The sequence below is a fragment of the Triticum urartu genome, chromosome 4, assembly GCF_003073215.2.
Source record: "Triticum urartu cultivar G1812 chromosome 4, Tu2.1, whole genome shotgun sequence".
Lineage (NCBI taxonomy): Eukaryota > Viridiplantae > Streptophyta > Magnoliopsida > Poales > Poaceae > Triticum > Triticum urartu.
The window spans coordinates 293,860,054-293,887,759 of record NC_053025.1 but is presented as its reverse complement, the minus strand read 5'-3'; positions in this window follow the sequence as shown (position 1 = coordinate 293,887,759).

Genomic DNA, 27,706 nt, shown 5'->3' with positions numbered 1-27,706 from the left:
GTGAAGGTCACCATCGATGGAGGTAGTTGTCATAATTTGGGATGTGAAGAACTATGCACCAAGCTCCAATTTGTCAAGATGAAGCACCTGCATCCCTACAAAGTTCAATGGCTAAGCAACTCTAGCACTATCCAAGTCGAGCATATGGTACAAGTTTCCTTCAAGATCGGAGCTTACAAGGACACTTTGGAGTGTGATGTCATTCCGATGTCAGTTTGCCACCTCCTTCTTGGACAGCCATGGCAAGTTGACCAAAGCGTCATCCACAACGTGCGTACAAACCACTATAGCTTCAAGATGAAGGGAAAGGGGTACGTACTATGACCCATGTCTCCAAGCCAAGTGATCACCGACAAGCAAGCCACCCATCATGGAGAGAATAGTGAGAGAGCGAACCACCAAAAAGAGAGTGAGCGCCACAAGCCCAAATTGAGTGACTCCACGATGAGCGACAAGAAAAATCTAGTCCTATTGACCTCATCTCAGGAGCACCCCTTCCTAACAAGGCTCCCTACCATGGAAACCCCGAGGAAACTAAGGAGATCCAATGGAAAGTACAACAACTCATCGACAACGACCGTGTTCGAGAAAGTTTGAGCCCTTGTGCTGTCCCGGTAATCCTTGTCCCCAAGAAACATGGTTCATATCACATGTGTTCTAAATGTCGTCCTATCAATGATATTACCGTGCATTATCGTTACCCCATTCCACCCATAGATGATATGCTAGATGAACTTAGTGGAGCCACCATTTTCTCTAAAATTGATCTTAAAAGTGGCTACTATCAAATACGCATACAAGAAGGTCATGAATGGAAAACCGCATTTAAGACCAAATTTGGCTTATATGAATGGCTTGTTATGCCAATGGGCTTATTCAAAGCACCCGATACTTTCATGCGAGTCATGCATTTTGTTCTTCGACCCTATATTGGTGTATTTGTTGTGGTTTATTTTGATGATACTCTTGTGTTTAGAAAATCTCTCAAAGATCATTTCACCCATCTTAGAACCTTGTTGCAAACCATTAGGAAAGAGCGCCTTTATGCTAATATGGACAAATGCCTTTTTGGTGCTGATAAGCTTGTTTTATTGGGTTTTGTTATGTCTTCTAAAGGTGTTCATGTTGATGAATCCAAGATCAATGCAATTAAACCTTGGCCCCAACCAACCAACTTGCAAGAAGTGCGTAGCTTCCTTGGTTTAGCCAGTTTATACCGTTGATTCATTATGGATTTTAGCACCATTGCATCTCCTTTACATGCTTTGAGTAAGAAGAATGCACCTTTTGTTTGGGGACCATCTCAAGATAGCGCATTTAATGAGCTTAAGAATTTGCTTACTCATGCTCCCGTGCTTGCATTACCCAACATTGACAAACCCTTTGAAATTCATTGCGATGCTAGTGGTAATGGCATAGGAGGTGTGCTAACGCAAGAGACGCGCCCCATAGCTTACTTTAGTGAAAAACTTTCCAGAGCGCAACTCACTTACCCCATCTATGACAAAGAGCTATATGCTTTAGTGCGAGTTTTGCATGAATGGGAACATTATCTTTGCCCTCATGAATTTGTCATCCATACTGACCATGAAATGCTTAAATACCTTAAGGGTCAAACTAAGTTGAACAAGCGTCATGCTAAATGGAGTGAGCTCATTGAATCATTTCCTTATGTCATTAAATACATCAAAGGTAAGGAAAATGTTGTGGCGGATGCTCTTTCCCGTATATGCATGCTTGTCACCAAACTTGAATTGAATGTCATTGTCTTTGAGCACATAAAAGACTTGTATGCGCATGATCCTACTTTTGCTACTCCTTATGTCAAATGTTTGACGCATACATCTTGGAATGCTATTACATCAAGGATGATTATCTTATGAGAGCTAACAAACTATGCATTCCCGAGTCTTCTCTTCGTTTGTTACTTTTGCAAGAATCTCATGGAGGAGGACTAATGGGACACTTTGGACGCGACAAGACATTTGATACGCTTTCCAAGAACTATTTTTGGCCCAAGATGTTCCACGACGTCTCACGCTTTACCAACCGGTGCTCTACATGTTGTAAAGCTAAGTCTAAAGCTCAATCTCATGGCCTTTATATGCCACTTCCTATTCCATATCACCCATGAGAGGATATTAGTATGGACTTTGTTCTTGGATTGCCTAGAACTAGAAATGGCAAAGATTCCATGTTTGTTGTTGTGGACCGATTCTCTAAGATGGCACATGTCATACCATGCAACAAGATAGATGATGCTTCACATGTTGCAAATCTTTTTTGTAGGGAAATCGTGCGCATACATGGAGTGACAAAGACGATTGTCTCGGACCACGACGTCGAGTTCTTGAGTTACTTTTGGAAGACCTTATGCGCCAAGCTCGGAATCAAGCTCTTGTTCTCTTCGGCATACCATCCTCAAACCGACGGCCAAACGGAGGTCACGAACCGGACACTCTCCACTCTACTTCGCATGCTAATCAAGAAGAACATCAAGGAGTGGGAGGAGTGCCTACCTATCGCTGAGTACGCCTACAACCGCGCTAGACATTCGACTATCGGCAAGTCCCCCTTCGAGTTCGTCTACGGTTTCAGCCCGTTGTCACCATTGGACATTCTTCCTCTACCACTACAAGAGCGCATCAACATGGACGCAAGTGTCCGAGTCAACTACCTCAAGAAGATGCATGAAGATGCAATGCACACCATTGAGCGCCAAGTACAACGACTCGTGACCAAGCTCAACATCAACAAGCACCCCATGGTATTCAATATTGCAGATCTTGTGTGGCTACACCTTCGCAAAGACCGCTTTCCCAACAAACGCAAGTCCAAACTTCTACCATGAGCGAATGGACCCTTCAAGGTTCTTGAACGCTACAACAACAACCCCTACAAGATCGACACGCCTTGAGACAAGTACTGTGATGCGGTGCATCCCAAGGTCATCCCCATGGACCTGTCATCGCCTCACCAAATGCCTAGCGGACCCATGACACGAGCACGCGCAAGAGCTCTCGAAACTGAGGTGACATCACTCCTCTCACGTTTCCACTTTGATGCACATGAGACGTGGCTACTACCTCAAATAGACACATTGTGCATACTCAGGTACCATGGAGAAGCTAAGGAGCAAGGAGAAGAAGAAGAGGAAGATGGACGTGAAGACGGAGAAGAAGAAGTGATGAAGAAGAAGCTACAGACTCCGGACGACCGGTCAGGACCAGACGTCCGACGATCTCTCGGCTCCGGGCGAACGACGCCACCGCACTTGAGCCAAATCTAGGGATTTCCGGAGTCCAACAGACGACCGACGCCCGGATGTCCGACCCCTACCGGACGTCCGACCGAAGCACACCCGAGCCGAAATTATGGACGTCCGACAAGCACCGGACGTCCGGACCCTTGCGAGCATTCGGACGTCCGGCGCCTGTGCACTGCCATGTGTTGGGCCGCAGCCCATGTACCCCCTTTTTCGCCCCTTTTTACACTAAGACTATATATAGACCTCTCCCTCCTCCTTTCTAGGGTTAGCAAAGGATTATCTCATATTTTGTGTGAGAGCTTTGCTCATCCACTTGGACACCTTCTCCTCGGAGATTCGAGCCTCCACCGGAGAAGATCCCCCAAGAGGATTCAAGACCCCTTTTAGGGAAGAACTCAAGAGCTCCTCACGGAGAAGACTGGCTACCCTTGTATCGTCCCTAGTTGATCGTGTACCGTGTGAACTCTTATGTATCCGAGGATCTAGCACATGTGTGACTATCTTGTGTTGGTTTAGTGATTCTCCCATGTTCTCCCTTGTGTTTCCCCTCGTTTCCCCCACGTGTTCTTCGTGTTCATTGTGGCATCTGCTCCTTTCGTGAAACATCAGACGATTAGGGTTCTACCCTACATCATCTTGGTATCAAGAGCCTCGTTGATCACGATTTAGGAGCCTCCCCGTTGTGTTGCTAGCCTAGTTTTGTTGTTTTTGTCCCAAATTCGAAAATTCCCCACAAAAATAGCCCCAATTTGTTTTTTGTGATATGTTGGTGTGTTGAAATTTTATTGGATTTGATCCGTGGATTTGCATTGTTTTGAGTGGATCTAGCTTTTTCCCCTTGTCCCCACCCTTTCCATCCACAAAATCCTCTGAATTCGACGAATTTACACATCCCACCATGAACCCTAGCTGTTCATCCCGTGCCCAAATTTTGCCCAGGCACCGGACGTCCAACCCCTACCGGACGTCCGACGACCGAACGACCGTCCCAGCCCGGACGTCCGACGAACCATGATGAAACTGATTTTTTTCTTCAGTTTTGCACCACCACCGCCCCACATTTTCGCATACGTACTCCTACCACCTATACACCATCACCACTTCCGCATACCACCACCATTGCTTACCCGTTTCATACTCTGACACGTGTTGCCACTTCGATTTTGAGAATTTGAGTTGCGGTTTCGTATCCTTTTGTGTTTCGGCTATCTAGGTACGGTTCGACATCAACATCACCGCCGCTCATCTTCGCCACGGACGCGTCATCAACAACGACTACCTCAACTACATTTTGGTTTTCGTGCCACCATTTTGACACCATATAGTAAGCAAGAACGGTAACCTCGTCTTGGTATCGTGATACATCATTCTTGCCGTTACATTGATAGCCAGGCTAGCCTTACTCCTTTGCATTGCTTACCCATCGAGACTAGCCATTGAGTATTGCCGGCAACGAGACTTGTGCACATTACTGATCATACTTCCCATAGCATACATACATCATTGTTGCATATCTTGGTATCATCTCTTGTGTCACAACGTTGTCATCGCATACACAATTGCTATCTTGGTTCGTCAAGCATTGCATGAGAAAAGAGCTCCAACATCAAAGAGCCAAACATGCTTTTAAGCAAAAAGGGAAAGATAAGCGAAGAGCTTTTAAGGAAGCACCATAGCATCATACAACATTAAGATTGTCATACTCAATCATCTTGGATCAGATCATAGAAACACCTTGCATAGAACATACTTGGGATAGAAGTCGTTGCATTTTTGCTTAGTAGGTTGTGCATAAGTCTTTGTATCCACCAATTTGTGTAATCATGCTAGCGTCTCTCTAGTGTGGTGCAACAAGAGCATTTTTGTGGATTCCACATTTTGGCTCACCCTTGGTTGCACGACCCAACTTATCTTTTTACGTGTGTGTTTCGGTGTACCTTTTATTGCTTGGTCTACTTATTGCATTGCAATCTTGCGAATCTTTTCCAACATTATTGAAGCTCACTTACAATTGCATCAAATTGTGTGCCACCATCCTAACCAAGCTCCACCACAAGCTTTTACTTGTGTAAGTGTGAGAAACCGACAAGAACTAGTACCAATTGTGCTATTTCCTTGTCCTACATTGGAGTGATCATCGATCCACTTTCAAATTTGATCAAGGTACATTTGGTATTCATTCTTCTCTTTCTACCACTCACATTGTGTATCTTGGAATGATGGTTAGGCCAAGTACTTCTACCAACCCACACTTCATTGAGCATGACGACGACATGAACTCCTACGTCACCAAGGCCACCTCTTTGGTGAACAACATGCTTTGCATCAAGAGCAACAAGCAATGAGTGAACGCATCGACAACCTCGCCGCCGACTTGCGTCTCTCTGAGCAACGTACAAGGGACTACTTCGACCACAAGCTCGACGATCACAAGCAAGAGAATGACGCAAGGATGGATGAGATTCGCGCTTTGTTGCTCAACCGCTCTTCTTCCACTTCGTCCTCCTCAAGAAGGACCCGCTCAAGTCGACACTCCGACTTGACCCTCTCCGGCTCAAGTACACCGACATCGAACACTCTTCGCCGTGCTGTGCGCAATGATCGTCAAGCAAGCCCCAATCCTCTACGCGATACCGACTCTCAAGAGCACCGACAACGTCAAATCCAAGAGGCTTTTGCGCTAGCACGAGAACGGCAACGACAAAGCCAACATGAAGAGGAAGAGCGAGCGCGTCTACACCAAGTTTCACAAGATGCCGAGGTACAACGCCAAGAAAGACAACTCCGTGAAGCTCAAGCACTTGCGACGCAACACGCCCTCCAAGATTCAAGTCGAGCCGTAGCCAACCGAGGCCGACAAGCTTGTGAACAAGAAGAAGCACTTCGCGAAGAAATTCATGAACGAAGATTTCAAGCTCGCATGCATCGTCAAGTTCCTCAAGTTCCTCCTCGAGCTCAACAAGCTCCTCCACAAGCTCGCCAAGAACATCAAGTTCATCAAGAGCATGATGACAATGGAAATCCTCCATGACAAGAGCAACATGAGGTTGACAACCCTCCTCACCACGAGCGACACGAGCTTGAGAATCATCAACAACATGAAGATCACCATCCCCGATCCCAACACAATGAAGAGCAACGCTATGGCAAGCTCAAGTTCACCATGCCCAAGTTCAATGGAAGCAACGATCCTGAAGAGTACCTTTCATGGGCATTGAAGGTCGACAAAATCTTCCGCTTGCACAACTATGACGAAGAGAAGAAGATCGCGATGGCAGCCCTTGAGTTCCAAGACTATGTCCTCATTTGGTGGGAACAAGTCATCGAGCACCGAGAGGCAAGAGGTGAACCACCCATCACTACTTGGGCGCAAATGAAGGATGTCATGAGAGCATGCTTCGTGCCTACCTCCTACAACCGTGACCTCTTCAAGAAACTCCAACTACTCAAGCAAGGAACCAAGAGCGTTTAAGAGTACTACAAGGAGATGGAGATCGCCATGATAAGAGCCAACGTCACGGAAGATGATGAGAAAAGAATGGCACGTTTCTTGAAAGGACTCAACCATCCTATCAAGAAGATCTCCGACTTCCAACCATACTCGAACCTCATCGAGCTACTACATCAAGCTACCAAAGCAGAACGTCAAGTGCAAGATGATTACAAGTATGTCAAGTTCTCATCCAAGTCATACGGCTTCTCCAACACCCAAGCTTCAATGACTCCAACACCGTCTACCAAGCCTTCTACAAGTAACATCGAAAAGTTGAGTTCCAAGAAAGTTTCGTCAACTCCAAGTCATCCTCCTACTACGGGCAACTAGCCGAGAGCCTCATCATACTCAACCCCCACCGATGAGACCGTCAAGACGAGTTCCTTCAAACGCTTCACATGCGGAGGCCGAGGCCACAAGTCCTATGAGTGCACCAACAAGCGGACCATGATCCTCAATGACGACGACACCTACAACTCGATGAGTCAAGGAGAAATGGACGCTCTTGAGCAAGTCATCATGCACTAGCAAGTGAACGGTGAAGAGGAGCATGTCTTTTGCGATGAAGATTCAAGTCCCTCTCTTGTTGTCTCCAAGGTCTTGACTCTCCAACATCACCAAGAAGAAGACCAAAGATGCAACATATTCCACACCAAGGCTGGCATCAATGGATGATCCGTCAAGGTCATCATCGATGGAGGGAGTTGTCATAACCTCACAAGTGAAGAACTTTGCTCCAAGCTCCAATTTCCCAAGACGAAGCACCCACGTCCATACAAAGTGCAATGGCTTAGCGACTCCGGCACTATCCAAGTCGAGCATCGAGTACAAGTCTCCTTCAAAATTTGCACCTACGAAGACACCTTGGAGGGCGACGTTGTTCCAATGACCGTTTTCCACCTTCTCCTTGGACGCCCATGGAAATTTGATAGAAGAGTCATCCACAATGGCCGAACGAACCACTACATCTTCAAGATGAAGGGCAAGGAGTACGTCCTTTGTCCAATGTCGCCAAGCCAAGTGATCGACGACAAGCAAGCCACCCATCGTGGAGATCATAGTGAGAGAGCGAGCCACCAAAAAGAGAGTGAGCTCCACAAGCCCAAATCGAGCACCTCCACGATGAGCGAAAAGAAGAACTTAGTCCTATTAGCCACCAAAAGTGAGATAAGAGGAGTGTGTGAGAACCCATCTAGTGTCCTACACTACGTCCTTTTGTGCAAGGACAATGCACCGTAAGCTAACACCTCTCACACTCTTCCTCTAGTGTTGTCTTCTCTTTTGCAGGAATTTCACGATGTTTTCCCCGATGAGCTACCTCCGGGACTACCTCCACTACGAGGCATTGAGCACCGCATCAACCTCATCCCCGGAGCACCGCTCCCGAACAAAGCTCCCTACTGCACCAACCCAGAAGAAACCAAAGAAATACAAAGGCAAGTAAAGCATCTCATAGACCATGGACATGTGCGTGAAAGTTTGAGCCCTTGTGACGTCCCGGTCATCCTTGTGCCAAAACGAGATGCTAGTTTTCGCATGTGCTCCAATTGTAGACCTATCAATGCTATCACTGTTTGTTATATGTATCCCATTCCACATCTTGATGATATGCTTGATGAACTTAGCGGCGCCACTATCTTTTTCAAAAATTGATCTTAAGAGTGGTTACTATCAAATACGCATACAAGAGGGTGATGAATGGAAAACCTCTTTCAAAACCAAGTTTGGCTTGTATGAGTGTTTAGTCATGCCAAGAAATATTCAGAAAAAATCCTTATTAAATTTTCAGGGCATTCTGAGAACTTTATTTTTGGGTCATCTTTTTATTCCACAGAAAATTCAGAAAACAGACAAAACATGGCATTTTATTTTATTTAACTAATAAAAACATAAAACAAAAAGTAGGGACAAAAGGTAGTGCTTACTAAATTCATCAACTTCATACCGCTAAAAATGATCCATTAATAAGGTTGATCAAGTCTTATTAACAACCACTTTCGATTAACATGAAACCGATGAACTTTCGTTAATCACTAAGTTACCTCAATGGGGGTATGAATGTCCCCAACAATAAGCATTTCATATTTCTTTTTGACAGTAGGTAAAGGTATTTGAAAACTTCTAATAGTGATTGTCGGAGATTTTTCAATAACATTAATACCATTCACTTCGAATTGTTTCTTCGGAAAGTTCACCGTATGCTCATTACCATTGATATGAAAAGTGACCTTGCTTTTACGGCAATCAATAACAGCCCCTGCAGTATTCAAGAAGGGTCTACCAAGGATAATCGACATGTTGTCGTCCTCGGGCATCTCAAGTATAACAAAGTCAGTGAAAATAGTAACATTAGCAACAAAAACGGGCACATCCTCATAGGTATGGCAATTGATTTATCAGCCATTTGCAAAGATATTTCAGAAGGTGTGAGTTTATTCAAATCAAGTTGTTTATATAAAGAGAAAGGCATAACACTAACACCAATTCCTATATCACACAAAGCAGTTTTCACGTAATTCTTTTTGATAGAGCAAAGTATAGTTGGTATTGCCGGATCTCCAAGTTTTTTAGGTACTCCATCTTTAAAAGTATAATTAGCAAGCATAGTGGATATTTCAGCTTCCGGTATTTTTCTCTTATTAGTGATGATGTCTTTCATATACTTTGCATAAGGAGGCATTTTCAAGATATCAGTCAAGCGAGTACGCAAAAAGACTGTCCTCAGCATTTCAGCAAAGCGTTCAAATTCTTCTTCATCATTCTTTTTAGTTGACTTAGGTGGAAAATGCATAGATTTTTGAACCCACAGTCCTCTTTCTTTACCGTGTTTTCTAGCACAAAGTCTCTTCTATCATATCTTTTATTCTTAGGTTGTGGGTTATCAAGATCAACATGTGGTTCTATCTCAACATCATTGTCTGGCTCTTTATTATTTGGTTGAGAGTCTTCATGAACATCAGCATTATCTTTTTCATTATCACTAGGTGAGTGTTCATTAGCAGGCCGAGTTTAAACATGAGAGATAGAAGTTTAATTATCATTATCAGGAGGTTTCTCTATTTCAGGTTCACTACGAGCATGGAAAGTCCTATCATTTTTCTTTTTCTTTTTCTTTCTAGAAGAACTAGGTGCACTAGTGTTAGCTCTTTGTGAATCTTGTTCAATTCTTTTTGGGTGTTCCTCAGGATAAAGTGGTTCCTGAGTCATTTTACCTCCTCTCGTTGCAACTCTAACAGCAAAGTCATGGATATTATATTCATTTCATCAAGCAATTCTCTTTGAGATTTAGCAACTTGTTCTAACTGAGTTTGAACCATAGAAGCATGCTTTCCAACACCTCTAACATCATTTGAGATTCTAAATAACAAGCCACTCAAGAGAGCAATCATATCAGAGTGGTATTTCAATTGTTTCATAACATTTGCATTGAAGTGGTCTTGTTTTGTAATATAATTTTCAAACTCATAATGGCATTGGCTAGGATGCATATTGTGAGGATTATCATTATCAATGAACTTCATTAGGTAATTTACCTCTACCACCTTAGGCATCGGTGGTGTATTAAGCCCATGTATTTCTTCAATACGAGGTAAATTTTTAATATCCTCAGCTTTAATACCTTTTTCCTTCATAGATTTCTTTGCATCTTGCATATATTCAGGACTGAGATATAATATACCCCTCTTCTTCGGATTGGGTTTAGGCGGTGGTTCAGGAAGAGTCTAATCATCATAATTTTTGAATATATTATTCAATAATTCTTCAGCTTGTCCAATAGTTTGTTCCCTGAAAACACAACCAGCACAACTATCTTGGAAATCCCTAGAAGCATCGGTTAGTCCATTATAGAAGATATCAAGTATTTCATTTTTCTTAAGGGGATGATCAGGCAAAGCATTCAGTAATTGGCAAAGCCTCCCCCAAGCTTGTGGGAGACTCTCTTCTTTAATTTGCACAAAGTTAAATATTTCCTGTAAGGCAGCTTGTTTCTTATGAGCAAGAAAATACTTTTCAGAGAAGTAATAAATCATATCCTGGGGACTACACACACAACCAGGAGCAAGAGTATTGTACCAAGCTTTAGCATCACCCTTTAATGAGAAAGGAAATAATTTGATAATAAAGTAGTAGCAAGTCTTCTCATCATGAGTAAAATGGGTGGGTATGTCATTCAACTTAGTAAGATGTGCCACAACAATTTCAGTTTCATAACCATGGAAAGGATCAGATTCAACCAAAGTAATCAACTCTGGGTCGATAGAGAATTCATAATCCTTATCATCAATAAAGATACGTGAAGTAGCAGACTTAGGATCACATTTCAGTCTAGCATTCAGAGATTTTTCTTTATACTTGCATAATAATTTCTCTAGATCATCTCTATCCTTACAAGCAAGAATATCTCTAGTTGTCTCCTCGCTCATAACATAACCTTCTGGTACCTTAGGCAATTCATATCTAGGAGGTCTAGTTCTAGCAGGTGTTTCAGGAGTTTCAGTTCAAGCTCGTCATCAGACTCAATAACGTCATGTTGTATTACTCTAGCAATTTGTTAATCAAGAAAGTCACCAAGTGCCACATCATCATTAAGCAAGGTACTAGCATAATCATAAGAATTATCCATAGCAGAGGTAGCATCATCAATAACTTGCGACATATCAGAATTAATAACATGTGGTGGTGTTGCAAGTTTACCTATAACAGAAGGTGAATCTAAAGCAGAACTAGATGGCAGTTCCTTACCTCCCCTCATCTTTGAGGGAAATATCTTGGTCTTAGCATCCTTCAGATTCTTCATAGTGATAATATGATAATAATCCCAAGTGGCTCAACAAATATAGCTATGCTCCCCAGCAATGGCGCCAGAAAAAGGTCTTGATAACCCACAAATATAGGGGATCACAACAGTTTTCGAGGGGAGAGTTTTCAACCCAAATTTATAGATTCGACACAAGGGGAGACAAACAATATTTGAAGGTATTAGTAGCTGAGTTGTCAATTCAACAACACCTGGACATTAATTATCTGCAGCAAAGTGATCAGTAGCAAAGTAGTATGATAGTTTTGATAATAGTAGCAGCAGCAACGGTAATGGTAACAATTTTAGCAGTTTGTAGCAAGTGTAACAGTGATGATAGCAGTAGTAACTTAGCAAGAACAATATAGGATAAATTCGTAGGCATTGGATCAGTAACTTGTTGGGTGATATTCATCATGAGATAGTTATAACCTAGGGCGATACGGCACTAGCTCCAGTTCATCAATATAATGTAGGCATGTATTCCGTAAATAGTCATACGTGCTTATGGAAAGAACTTGCATGACATCTTTTGTCCTACCCTCCCGTGGCAGCGGGTCCATATTGGAAACTAAGGGATATTAAGGCCTCCTTTTAATAGAGAACCGGAACAAAGCATTAACACATAGTGAATTCATGAACTCCTCAAACTACGATCATCACTGGGAGTGGTCCCGACTATTGTCACTCCGGGGTTGCCGGACCATAACACGTAGTAGGTGACTATAACTTGCAAGATCGGATCTAGAACATGAATATAATGGTGATAACCTAAAGAGTTCAGATATGAAATCATGTCACTCGGGCCCAAAGTGACAAGCATTAAGCATGGCAAAGTCATGGCAACATCAATCTTAGAACATAGTGGATACTAGGAATCAAGCCCTAACGAAACTAACTCAATTACATGATGAATCTCATCCAACTCCTCACTGACCAGCGAGCCTATGAAGGAATTACTCACTCTCGGTGGGGAGTCATGGAATTGGCGATGGAGAAGGGTTGGTGATGACGAAGAACAGAGATCCCCCTCTTCGGAGCCCCAAATGGACTCCAGATCTGGCCTCCTGATGAAGAACATGAGGTGATGGCGGCTCCGTCTCGTGGATTGCGATAATTCTGTCTCCTTGATTTTTTTTTTCTGGAAAAATAGGATTTTATAGCATCGGTTTCAGGATCTGCGGGGCCACCAGGTGGGGACAACCCACCTGGGAGCGCTAGGAGAGGGGGGCGCGCCCTGGTGGGTTGTGCCCACCTAGGTGCCCCTCTTCGGAGGATCTTGGCTCCATAAATTCTTATTTATTGCATAAAAATCCTGGCAAAGTTTCGTTCCATTTCGAGAACTTTTATTTCTACACAAAACAACACCATGGTAGTTCTGGTGAAAACAATGTCAGTCCGGTGTTAGTTTCATTCAAATCATGCAAATTATAGTCCAAAACAAGAGGAAAAGCATTAGGGAAAGTAGATACTTTGGAGACGTATCAACCATCTCCATGCTAGCCAAGTTGTTGTAGCTCCCTCCATCTATGATGACACGAACATAACGTTCCTTCACAACTCCCTTTGTATGGAACAGATTATGCCTCTGATTTTGCTAAGCTTGTGTGACCTGCACACTCAAAACACATTGAGCAACTAAACATTCATACCTGTCAGCGTCTTCCGGAGCCATGTATTGCATCTCATGATCAAAATCATCTGCACCATGTTCTTCACTTGTAATAAGAGCCAAAGTCTCCTCATCATAGTCACTAGCGGACTCATACCCGCCATCCTCAGTAGCAATCATCACACGTTGAGATGTGAATTCTCTCGCATAATGACCTCTTCCCTTACAACAACGATAAAAAATATTACTTGTGTGCCCTGTTGATGCCATGGAAGAAGAAGAGCTCTGTGCAGGCCCGACAGGTGTGCTCTTGGCAGATAGTGGTGGTTGTGCATGCTTTCTTGTATCATGGCTGGAGGTGGCACCTGATGGAGGTGCTGGTGCAGTGGAAGTAGAAGATGCAAGCGGTGTCCATGATGAAGGTCGACCTGCAGAAAAGTTAGTTCGCACCAATGCCTATCGATCCTGCACTTCACATTCAGCTTTACAAGAAAGATGGAATAAACGAGTGATATTATTATACTCCTTATACTCTAGAATGGTCTGAATATCTCTATTTAATTCACCCATAAAATGTGCAAGCATAGCTCCATTCTCCTCAACAATTCCACATCTAATCATGCCAGTTTGTAATTCCTGATAATATTCTTCTACAAAAAAAATTCCTTGTCTTAAACGCTGCAATTTTTTAAGAAATTCACATTGATAATATGGTGGAACCCAATGAGTATGCATAGTAGTTTTCAAAACAGCTCAAGTAGCTGGAATAGAATACAATCTACAATCTTCAGACCACCAAACACATGCAAAACTAGTGAAAGCACAAACAGCAGCAGCAACGCGTCTTTCCCCGGGATATTGTAAACATGTAAAACATTGTTCAGTTTCTAACTCCCAAGTAAGATATATATCGGGAACATATCTACCCTCGAATGGTGGAATATTCAATTTTAATAAAGGAAGATGGTCATGGTCTCGTACCTGAGGTAGTGCTGCAGCCCTACCGTTGCGATTATATGCCTGAGGTCGACCTGCTGGTGGTGGTGCTGGTGGTTGCACGTAGTTTTGATTGTGATCAACCTCATCCTCGTAATAATCCTCCACCTCTGCAGTAGCAGTAGGAGCTACAGAAGCATCAATAGCAGTAGCAGCGGCACTAGAATTTTGTCCAGGCTCAAGGGGAACGTGCAGTGCTCATCCCACTTGATTTGGAAGGCGACGCTGTTGTTGTTGTTGTTGTTGTTGTTGTCGTTGTTGTTGTTGTTGTCGTTGTTGTTGTTGTCGTTGTTGTTGTTGTTGTAGAGGTGCAACAGGTGCAGCCGGCGGCGGTGGTGGAAGATGTGCGAGCAATTCATTAAACTTGTTATCGAGCTTAGTTTCGAACGTCTTCTCAATGCCATCTATCTTCTCCATGGCCTCTTCAAATCTGTTTAGCACATCTTGCACCTGTCGACTCATCATTTGCTAAAATTTATCATGTAGTTGTTTGTTCATCATGTTCTCCCAATCAGTCTCATCGGCTTGTGATCCTGCCATGGTTAGCAACAATAGAAACACACAAGAATATGATCCTAAAGACTACTAGGAAGTGGTGGTGGTGGTGGTGGTGTTGGTGTGTCACAAATCTGTCAAGCGAATCTCAAATTCTTACCAGTTCTTACCCAGCAGTAGGTGGTGATCGGCAACCGTTGTAGTCAAAACTCTCAAAGCTTGGACAGAGCGATTGCCAGGTGTTGTTAAACGCACGATGTAGATGTTTGTGGAGCTGGGAAGGCTTATGATATGGTAGCAAAAATGTCAGCAATAATCATTTCAGAGATGCAAAGTTGAATAAATGCTCAACGACTGTACTATGCTGGTACTAGGCTAGACCGTGCTAGAGGCACGAGCCTAGAACACTAACAAGATCAAGCCACTGCACGTGAACAAGGGAGGAGCACACTCTGAATTTTTTTAATTTTTTCCACTTTTTTTGCACTTTTTTTGCTCTGCAACATTTTTTCGAAAAATTCTACAAATGGTCTAAAAACTGCCGAGCCAGATTTTTTTTGAAACTATAACTATTTTTCTACTACAGGTAGCACGGAAGTTCGGGAGTCCAACTTGCTCACGACTCGGAGTATGGCGTGATCTAGAAATCAAAAACAAAAGAACAAATACTGGACTCGGACTAGGATGGTGGCGGATATATGTAGGGCGGTGGAACACGGACTGGTGGCGAATCTGTGGTGGAGGTGGACTCGGATTATCGTGATGGCGGTTGATATGTGGTGTATGGCAGCAGTGATGACGATGGTAGTATATGGCAGTGGTGATGACGATGGTGGTATATGGCAGCGGTGACGATGATGGTGGTATATGGCAGCGATGATGATGATGATGATGATGATGATGATGATGATGATGCAGCGGCGGCATGACAACTTGTGAACAGAACTCGAAACTCTAAAGGACTAGACACTAAACCGGCAACTAGACACGACTATGCAACTGCAAATTCCACAATGCAAAACCCTAAAACGATTATGCAAAGGCTCAGATTGGTTCGGATCTGATGAACTAACCCTATTTTTTGGCTTTTTGTGGACTGTAGGTATGAAGAACAGACTCGATCTAAACTACGAAAGCTGTAAAATCTCACCGAGCAACCTGGAAATCTGACACCACTTGATAGAGGCGAAGGCATCCCATCTTTCGATGAGATGGTGATTATCGTTTCGGAGGAGTAGACTTTGACGATCCGACAACGAACATGCTAGGATGTCGCACCTTAGCAATCGCTAAACCAATTCCGAGAGCTTATTGACCATGCTGGAGCATGATCAACATGAGCACGAAGGCCTATTTCCTACAAGTAAACGAAGAACAAGAAAGAAACTAAGATTGCAATCTGGATATTGCAAATATAAGATGAAAGCTTTATGGATCAAGGTGGGGTTCTTGATAGAGGCAAAGGTGTCCCGATATTTCGATGAGATGGTGGCTATCATTTTCTGTGGGAGTCGACCTTGACGATCCGACTACGAACATGCGAGACGTCGCGCCTTAGCAATCACTAAACCAACTTCCGAGGGGTTATTGACCATGCCAGAGCATGATCAACCTGACCATGAGGGTCTGTTTCCTGCGAGCAAACGAAGAACAAGCAAGAAACTGAGATTGCAATCTGGATATTGCGAATATAAGACAAAAGCTTTATTGATCAAGGTGGGGTTCTGTGACGTGTCTGGTCGTTGAACACAAACGAAGTACACAAAGTTGCAGCTATGGCAAACTTTTGATCTAAACAAAACCCAAGGTCTAAACGATGTACTAAGGGGTGTATATATGGAGGAGAGAGGGCGGAATTTCGTGGCCCTTGGAGGAGGGGTCCGAAACCAACCCTAACTCTTGTTTCCCCACACATACGGACTCTAAAAACAACCTATAATCAAGTATTTCGAAATTACATGGGCCTGGCCCAAAAATAAGGTGGCGCAGCACCTATGATAGCCTCTGGATGAAATTTATGAAGTGGCATCTTGTATACTTCGTCCAAGGTTTCATGCACTCATTATGGTGGCTTCAAGGTCCTGGAATCATCACTTGTAACTCCGTTCTTGTTCCCCTTGGGCATGCCATCATTTCCATGCTTGAACTTGCTCCAAGGTTCATCTTTCTTGTCCAAGCTAGGCCCTTCATTTGTAAGCAAAACAAATGTATCCAATTTAGGCAGCATCATATTCTCATGAACATTAGAATCGTTACCAAGAAACGAAAGTACCTGGTAATTTAATTGGCGTGTGCGAGCTCTAGTAATTAGTCCAGTATGTATAGCAGCAGGGGTTGTGGGTGTAACAATGGTATTGATGTCCTCATCATCCTCCCCTTCTTGAAATGAAGTCGTCCTCGACGGAAGCTCATCTTCCTCACCCAAATAAGGCTTCAAATCTGCAATGTTAAAAGTGGGACTAACCCAAGTTCATATGCATTATCATGTATTTTCTCTAACACCTTAAAAGGACCATCAGCACGTGGCATTAGCTTTGATTTGCGCAAATTAGGAAATCTATCCTTACACAAATGTAACCAAACAAGATCTCCAGGTGAAAACACAACATGTTTTCTACCCTTAGCTCCAGCAAGTTTATATTTAGCATTCATACGCTCAATGTTTTCCTTAGTTAACTCATGCATTTTTAAAATCAATTCAGCACGTTCTTTAGCATCAAAATTAACCTTCTCCAAAGATGGAAGAGGCAACAAATCAATAGGTGCACGAGGTAGGAAACCATACACAATTTCAAAAGGGCACATCTTAGTAGTAGAATGCAATGAACGATTATAAGAAAATTCAATATGAGGCAAGCATTCTTCCAACATTTTCTTATTATTCTTCAAAACGGCCCTAAGCATAGTAGACAATGTTCTATTGACTACTTCAGTTTGTCCATCAGTTTGGGGGTGACAAGTAGTACTAAAAAGCAGTTTAGTCCCCAACTTAGCCCATAAACATCTCCAAAAGTGGCTAAGAAATTTAGTATCACGATCTGAAACAATATTATTTGGCACACCATGCAAGCGAATAATTTCACAAAAGAACAAATCAGCAACATTAATAGCATCATCGCTTTTATGACATGGTATAAAGTGTGCCATTTTTGAGAACCTATCCATGAAAACAAATATGCTATCCCTCCCCTTCTTTGTTCGAGGTAAACCTAAAAAAAGTCCATAGATATATCCTCCCAAGGAACACTAGGTACAGGCAAAGGCATATATAAACAACGAGGATTGAGTCGTGACTTAGCTTTTTGACATGTAGTGCAGCGATCAACAAAACGCTCAACATCCCTTCTCATCTTTGGCCAAAAGAAATGTGTAGCAAGTACGTCCTCCGTCTTCTTCATGCCAAAGTGTCCCATTAATCCTCCTCCATGCGCCTCCTGCAACAACGAAAGACAAACAGAGCTAGCTGGAATGCATAGCTTGTTAGCACGAAACACAAACCCATCGCTAACGACGAACTTGTTCCATGTTCTCCCTTCTTTACAATTCTACAATAAATCTATAAATTCAGCATCATGCACATATTGATCTTTGATGGTCTCCAAACCAATTATTCTAAAGTCAAGTTGTGAAAGCATAGTATAACGACGAGACAATGCATCAGCAACAACATTTTCTTTACCCTTCTTGTGTTTAATGACATAAGGAAAAGTCTCAATGAATTCAACCCATTTAACATGTCTACGGTTCAGTTTTGCCTAACTTTTAATATGTTTCAAAGATTCATGATCAAAATGTATAACAAATTCTTTGGGCCATAAATAATGTTGCCATGTTTGTAAAGTCCGAACAAGAGCATATAATTCTTTATCATGTATGCAATAGGTTTACCCTCTTGTAGTAACACACCTCCTAATCCAATTCCACTAGCATCGCCAAGCTCAAAAGTCTTATTGAAATCAGGAATTTGGAGTAAAGGAGGATGTGTCAACTTATCTTTCAATACCGTGAAAGCTTCTTCTTGTGCGGTACCATAAACAAAAGGCACATCCTTCTTTGTAAGCTCATTGAGAGGTGCATCAATGGTGCCGAAATCTCCCACAAAACGCCTATAGAAACCAGCGAGGCCAAGGAAACTCCTCACTTGTGTGACCGTTTTGGGCTGCGACCAACTCGCAATAGCTTCAATCTTGGTTTTATCAACTTCAATTCCATGTGGAGTAACAACATAGCCAAGAAAAGATACTCGGTCGGTGCAAAAGGTGCACTTCCTGAGGTTACCAAACAAACGTTCATCACGTAGAGCAATAAAAACAGCACGTAAATGTTCCAAATGTTCCTCCAAAGATTTGCTATAAATCAATATATCATCAAAATAGACTACCAGAAATCGTCCAACGAAAGCACGTAAAACTTCGTTCATTAATCTCATGAAAGTACTAGGTGCATTAGTTAACCCAAAAGGCATGACTAACCACTCATATAATCCAAACTTAGTTTTAAATGTTGTTTTACATTCATCTCCCAATTTCATACGAATTTTATGGTATCCACTACGCAAATCAACTTTGGAGAATATTGTAGAGCCACTCAATTCATCAAGCATATCATCTAGCCTGGGAATAGGATGACAATAACAAATAGTAATATTATTAATGCCTCTACAATCAACACACATACGCGATATACCATCCTTTTTCGGCACTAGAATAATAGGAACAACACAAGGACTAAGGATTCATGTATATAACCTTTGTCGAGCAGGTCCTGTACTTGATGCATAATCTCCTTCGTCTCCTCTAGATTGGTACGGTATGGTGCACGATTAGGTAGTGATACACCGGGAATTAAGTTAATCTAATGCTCAATCCCTTGAATAGGTGGTAATCCTGGAGGCACGTCTTGTGGAAAGGCGTCAGTGAACTCCTACAAAATGTTAGTGACAGTAGGAGGCAAAGAGGAAGGCACGTCCTCGAATGAAAATAATGCCTCTTTGCACACAAAAGCATAGCAAACAGATTTGTTGAAATCTAGATCATCAATATCAGATTTGGTGGCAAGTAAACATCCACTTATCAATTTAATTTCAGAAGCAACATGAGATGATGGTTTGTTATTAGGCTTCATTTGTTGCTCAAATTATTTTGCCACAATCTGAATTTCACTCTTATTTTTCTCATGTTTTGCTTTACTAGCTCGATTAATATCATCTTTCAAAATAGAATCAGGAGTCATAGAAAGCAAAGTAATATGTTTACCCTTATGAATAAGAATATACTGATTATTTCTACCATGGTGTACAGAATTTTTATCAAATTGCCATGGTCTACCAAGTAATAAAACATGCTTGCGTGGTTACCACATCACAATCAACATAATCAGCATATGTAGAGATACTAAAATGCACACGAACAGTACGTGTTACCTTAACCTTGCCGCTGTTGCTGAACCATTGGATGTAGTAAGGATGTGGATGTGGTCTTGTGGTGAGAGATAGCTTCTCCACCATCTCCATGCTAGCCAAGTTGTTGCAACTCCCTCCATCTATGATGACGTGAACAGAACGTTCCTTCACAACTCCCTTTGTATGGAACAAATTATGCCTCTGATTTTGCTCAACTTGTGTGACCGGCACACTCAAAACACGTTGAGCAACTAAACATTCATACCTGTCAGCGTCTTCGGGAGCCATGTATTGCGTCTCATGATGAGAATCATGTCCACCGTGTTCTTCACTTGTAATAAGAGCAAAAGTCTCCTCATCACAGTCACTAGCGGACTCATACCCACCATTAGGGATGGCAGTGGGTAGGGTATGGGCAGGTACAACCTCTTTCTACCCGAACCCATACCCATAGAAACTTTTTATATCCACCCACTTCAATACCCATGGGTATAAACTGACACCCATGCCCATACCCATCGGGTATCCTATACCTAAAGGGTACCCACTGTGTACAATATATAGCATTCAAATTCTTAAGAGGTAGAGAAATGAGTTCAAAATTCAAGTGATCATGGTAGAGTAGTATAGCACGTGTGTGGCCTCCTCCAGTGGGTGGCCTCTTGGAGGCATCAGGGGAGTATGAGCAGCAGTTGGTGGATGGCCGACGTAGTGGAAGGCGGTGGTGGGAATTGGGGATCGCTGGATCGAGTGTTCGACAAGAGTCTGGTAGCGTAGAGTCGATAGTTCATCTTTTTGAGGAGTCACATATGACATATGAGGAGTGGCGAGCAGGTGATTATGAGCCTATGAGCTATGACTTGTTTAAGGAATATGAGATTTAGGGTTGGACCATATGAGTTGAATGTTAACCCCACATGTTATAGGAGTTATTTTCATTTATTAATTTTTTCTGGGTATCCATTGGGTTGCCCATGGGCATAATTTCTTACCCATGCCATACCCATATATTTTGCGGGTATGGGTACCCATTACCCATGGGTAGAAAATCTCTTCAAGTCTTGCCCATACCCATTGTTTTCGGGTAGGTTACCCGCGGGTACACATACCCATGGGAAAAACTGCCATCCCTATCCACCATCCTCAGTAACAATCATCACACGCTCAGATGGGCATTCTCTCGCATAATAACCTCCACCCTTGCAACGACGACAAATAATATCATGTGTTTGCCATGTTGAAGCCATGGATGAAGAAGAGCTCGGTGCAGGCCCAGAAGGTGTGCTCTTCGCAGATAGTGGTGGTTGTGCCTGCTTTCTTGTATTATGGCTGGAGGTGGCAGCTGATGGAGGTGCCGGTGAAGCAGAACGTGTGGAAGTAGAGGATGCATGCGGTGTCCATGATGAAGGTCGACTTGCAGAGAAGTTAGTTCGTGCCAATGTCTGTCGATCCTGCACTTCACATTCAGCTTTGCAAGCAAGATGGAATAAACGAGTAATATTGTTATACTCCTTATTCTCTAAAATGGTCTGAATCTCTTTATTTAATCCACCCATAAAATGTACAAGAATAGCTTCATTATCCTCAACAGTACCACATCTAATCATGCCAGCTTGTAATTCCTGATAATATTTTTCTACAGAATTTTTTCCTTGTCTTAAATGCTACAATTTTTGTAGTAATTTATGTTGACAATATGGTGGAACCCAACGAGTATGCATAGCAGCTTCCAAAGCAGCCCAATTAGCTGGAATAGGATATAATCTACAATGTTCAAACCACCAAACACATGCAAAACTAGTGAAAGCACAAACAACAGCAGGAACACGTCTCTCCTCAGGATATTGCAAACATGTAAAACGTTGTTCAGTTTCTAACTCCCAAGTAAGATCTATATCAGGAACATATCTACCCTCAAATGGTGGAATATTCAATCTAGTTTAGGAAGATGGTCATGCTCTCGTACCTCAGGTGGTGGTGCAGCCCTACCATTGCGATGATATGCATGAGGACGACCTGGTGGTGGTGGTGCTAGTGGTTGCATGTAGTTCTGATTTTTGTCAACCTCATCCTCGTAATGGTTCTCCGCCTCTGTAGTAGCAGTAGAAGCTACAGAAGCATCAATGGTAGGTACAACGACACCAGAAGATTGACCAGGCTCAAGGGGAACGTGCAGTGCTTGTCCCGCTTGATTTGGAAGGCGGTGTTGTTGTTGTTGTTGTTGTTGTTGTTGTTGTTGTTGTTGTTGTTGTTGTTGTTGTTGTTGTTGTAGAGGTGTGACAGGTGCTGCGGGCAGTGGTTGTTGAAGACGCGCGAGCAATTCATTAAACTTGCTATCGAGCTTTGTTTCGAACGTCTTTTCAATGCCATCTATGTTCTCCATGGCATCTTCAAATATGTTTAGCACATCTTCCACCTGTCCACTCATCATTTGCTGAAACTTATCATGTAACTCTTTGTTTCTCATGTTCTCCCAGTCAGTCTCGTCGGCTTGTGATCCTACCATGTTAGCAGCAATAGAAACACACAAGAATATGATCCTACAGACTACTAGGGAGTGGTGGTGGTGGTGTGTCACAAATCCTTCAAGCGAATCTCAAATTCTTACCAGTTCTTACCCAGCAGCAGGTGGTGATCGACAACCGTTGTGGTCAAAACTCTCAAAGCTTGGACAGAAAGATTGCCAGGTGGTGTCAAACGCACAACGTAGATGCATGTGGGGTTGGGAAGGCTTATAATATGGTAGCAAAAAGATCGGCAATAATCAATTCAGAGATGCAAAGTTGAATAAACGCTCAATGATGGTACTATGCTGGTCCTAGGCTAGACTGTGCTAGAGACGCGATCCTAGAACACTAACAAAATTATGGCGTGACACGTAAACAAGGGAGGAGCACTCTCTGATTTTTTTCCTTTTGCACTCTTTTCCTCATTTTTTGCTCCGCAAATTTTATTTTTTGAAAATGTCTACAAATGGTCTAAAAACTGCCTAGCTAGAATTTTCCAGACTTAGTTTTTTTAAACTGGAACTATTTTTCTGCTGCGGGTGGAACGGAAATTGGGGAGTCCTACTCTGTCTCGACTCAGAGTATGGCGTGATCTGGAAATCGAAAACAAAGAAACAAATACTGCACTCGGACTAGGACTGGTGGCGGAGATGAATCTGGTGGAAACTTGGACTTGTGGTGGATATATGTAGGGCGGTGGAACACTGACTGGTGGCGGATCTGTGATGGATGTGGACTCGGAATAGCGTGATGGCGGTGGATATGTGGTATATGACTGCGGTGATCACGATGGTGGTATGTGGCAGCGGTGATGACGATGATGGTATATGGTAGCGGTGATGACAATGGTGGTATATGGCAGCGATGATAAAGATGGTGCTGCGGTGGCATGACAACCTGTGAACAGAACTCAAAACTCTAAAGGACTAGATGCTAAGACCAGCATCTTGACATGACGATGCAACCACAAATTCAACAAAGCAAATGCAGAAAAGATTATGAAATGGCTCAGACTGGTTCAGATATCATGAACTAACCCTAAATTTTTTGGTTGTTTTCATGGACTGTAGGTATGAAGACAGACTCGATCAAAATTACGAAAAACTGTAAAATCTCACCGAGCAACCTCAAAATCTGATACCAGTTGATAGAGGCGAAGGTGTCCCATCTTTTGATGAGATGGTGGCTATCGTTTTTGGTGGAAGTCGACTTTGACGATCCGACTACGAACGTGTGAAGACGTCACCTTAGCAATTGCTAAACCAACTTCAAGAGGTTATTGACCACGCCGGAGCATGGTCAACCTAACCACGAGGGTCTATTTCCTGCGAGCAAACAAAGAACAAGCAAGAACTGAGATTGCAATCTAGATATTGCGAATATAAGGGGAAAGCTTTTCTGATGAACGTGGGGTTATGTGACATCTTTGTCTGGTCGTTGAACACAAAGAAGTACGCGAAGTTGCAGCTATGGCGAACTTTAATCTAAACAAAACCCAAAGTATAACCGACGCCCTAAGGGCTGTATATATGGAGGAAGAGGGGGGGTGTATTTCGTGGCCCTTGGGGAAGGGGTCGGAAACCAACCCTATCTCTTGTTTCCCCACACATACGGACTCTAAAAACAACCTATACTTAAGTATTTCAAAATTACATGGGCCTGGCCCAAAAATAAGGTGACGCAACACCTATAATAGCCTCTGGATGAAATTTATGTAGTGGCATCTTATATATTTCATCCAAGGCTTCATGCAATCATTATGGTGGCTTCAAAGTCCTGAAATCATCACTTGTAACTCCATTCTTGTTCCCCTTGCGCATGCCATCATTGCCATGCTTGATCTTGCTCCAATGTTCATCCCTCTTGTCCAAGTTAGGCCCTTCATTTTAAGCAAAACAAATGTATCCAATTTAGGCAGCATCATATTGTCATGAACATTAGAATCATTACCAAGAAATGGAAGTACCTGATAATTTAATTGGCGTGTGCGAGCTCTAGTAGTTGGTCCAGTATGTATAGCAGCAGGGGCTGTGGGTGTAACAATGGTATTGTGTCCTCATCAATTTTGCACACCGAGCCATCATTATTCCAAACTCGCTTTTTGTAATACATTGTGATATATTCTAACTTTATGATAACAACACCGGTTTTTATATTTTAGTTCTCTAATATCATGCAAAGCTACCCTCTTCATACCCAGAACGTAGTTTTATTTTTAGTTTCTAGATGAAAGCAAACATTCGGTGTTCGTGGAGTCGTATCAGTGGCAGATAGGACTTGAGAGAATATTGATCTTATCTTTAGCTCCTTGTAGGTTTGACACTCCATACTTATCACTTCCACCTTTGGAAATTGCTATGATGATTCCTTGTACTTGGGGATTGTCAAGCTCTTTTCTGGCGTAGTTGCCGGGGAGCGATAGCGTGGGGTTGATACTTTCGTGTGTGCTTTTTTTGCTTTCTTCTGTAAGTAGATTTTGTTTTCCCTTTTTTTGTTTTCTTTAGTTGTGGGTGAAACAAAAAATTGAAAAGAACGCAAAATACAATTTTTTTACTTCCCTCTTATGCCTAAAAACTTTTTCAAAAAGAGAAGTGATTGGAAGATTATGCATTGGAGAAGTGAGGGTCGACCTTGAACACTTGTGTTCATGCTCATGGAAACAATGTAGAAAAAGAAACTTTGGCTGTAGTGCATGAATTTACATTTTGTGTGTGGATGAAGTTTCAAAAATCGAGGAGGTATCGTTATAAGAAGAATACGAAGAGAAAAGAGTTCAAGCTTGGCGATGCCCAAGGCACACCAAGTAAATATTTCAAGGAAACTCAAGCATCCAAGCTTGGGGATGCCCTGGAAGGCATCCCACCTTTATTCTTCAACAACTAACGGTATACCTCAGTTTTTGTTTTGTTTTGTTTTGACTGGGAACTATAGGGAAACTCCCCACGACCATTGCAAATTTATTCCAAAAAATACAGTATGTACAAGGGGTTACCAAGAGTAACCAACAAGGGAGATAGGGGAGGGGGAGGGACTACTCACCTAATTATAAAACTATGTAGAGAAGGTATACATCAAGAGGGCAGATAAGTCACCCACCTAACTAGATCATCCCTGAACCTAGGCTTGATTCTATGAGCAAGCAGAGACATATCTCCAACGGTTGAAACTTGGCCTCTCCTTCCTGAACACCTTTCCATTCCTGATCAACCAGGTATTCCAGCAAGCAATAAAGACCACCTCATCAAAAATGGCTTGGCAAAATCCCTCCTAGCGTGCACAGCAATTTTAGGCATAGTATTGCCCAAACCCCAATCAATCTGCAAGTAGTTCCAGACACGCTGACTGAAATTACATGTGAACAAAAGATGGTCTCTATCCTCCCTAGACTGTGTTGGACAAAGCACACATTGCACTCCATCATCAATATGCTAGTGTCTTCTCTCCACCATATCCTTTGTGTTCAATCTGTCCATTATAAGCATACAAGCAAACACTTTAATCTTCATCGTGCAGCAACTCTTTGAAACCCACAAAAGCAATGGGTTGAAGGAGAGGTGAGAGTGCATGGCAGTGTAGAAGAACTTCGGGATATATGGCTTGATAGAACCATTGCATAACCAGACATCCTTAGAGTCAGGGCACCCCTCATGGGACAAAATGAGTGACTGCAAAGAGTTAAATTCCTGATAAACTTGCTCAGACAATGGGAGATTAAACCAGGCAATGGGATTAGAGCAAAGAAGGCCATCTTTAACAGAAACCATAGGGTCCTTGACATAGGAAAATAGCCTTGGAAATCTGTTCTGTAAAGGCAGCACTGAATCCCTAACTTTCCATTTATCAAACCAGAACAGAGCAGTATCTCCTTAGTTAACCTGGACCCAAGAAAACTCTCTGAATTGATCAAGCAACTTGAGTATGTCCTTCCACCAAAAAGAACCATAGGGAGTTGTTCCTTGAGGTACTAAGTCATGATAGTAGGAGTTCCAAATAAGATCAACCCAAGGTATATTAGCTCTATTGAGGAATTTGTGCAGATGCTTCATCAGAAGGGCAGCATTCTGTATACCCAGGTTTAAAATGGCCAGACCTCCCTTGTTCTTGGGCCTACAAATTAGCTCCCAAGCAGCAAGGGAGGGAGCGGGTTCTTGCCTATTTTTCCTCCATAGACATTGCCTCTGAATTCTTTGCAATTGCTTCAGAATGTATGGGTTGATCAACAAACTGCAGAGGAAGAATATTAGTAAGGAGGACATAGCAGAGTTTAAATATTGCAATCTCCCACCTTAAGCAAGGAAGGAGGAGCTAGCATACATTCTTCTTTCCATACAATCAACAAGGGGCATGATATCAGACATCTTAGGTTTAGTTGTTCCCACAGGGAGGCCCAAATAAGTGAAAGGCAGTGTGCCCACCTGACAACCAAACACAGCAGCCAACCTGGCAGTTTCCTCTTGGCTGACATTAATGGGGATCATAGAGGACTTGTGGTAATTCACATCCAGACCAGTGTATTGGGAGAAGACCAAGAGCATTTTATTTAGGACCAACAATTAAGCTCATCAGCAGGTACAATGAGTAGTGTGTCATCTGCATATTGCACAATAGGAAAGTCCCTGTCATGGCATGGTATAGGCAACTAGACCTCACCCCTATGCAGCATAGCATTCAACACACACTGAAGGAGATCTGCAGCAATGTAACATCCCAAAATTCTAAAATTTGGAATGTTATATTAATTAAGTAATATTGATTGCTTGTGTGATTTGTGGTGTGAAATTGAGTAGAAATTTGAAACTTTTGAAAGTTGAATGAGAGGGAATAAAATGACTTTACCAAAACTTTCACCCTGCATTTATGATCTCCATGAATTCAACTTCATTTCATCACAAAACCCTGGATTGAAGATGATATGACTTCTTCCATTTAAATAAATGAAAAGGGTTTGAAAAGATTTGAATTCCATTTGGAACTATTTCAAATTCGGAAACTTTATGCAACTCAATGAGTTTCATGAGTGAAGATAAATGACTTCTTCAAATGCTAAGAACGAGATTTGGAAGTTTCAAAGAATCAAATTGAAAGTCCTTTGAAGTTATTTTGAAACTCATTTTTTAATTTGGAGATATTTGATTC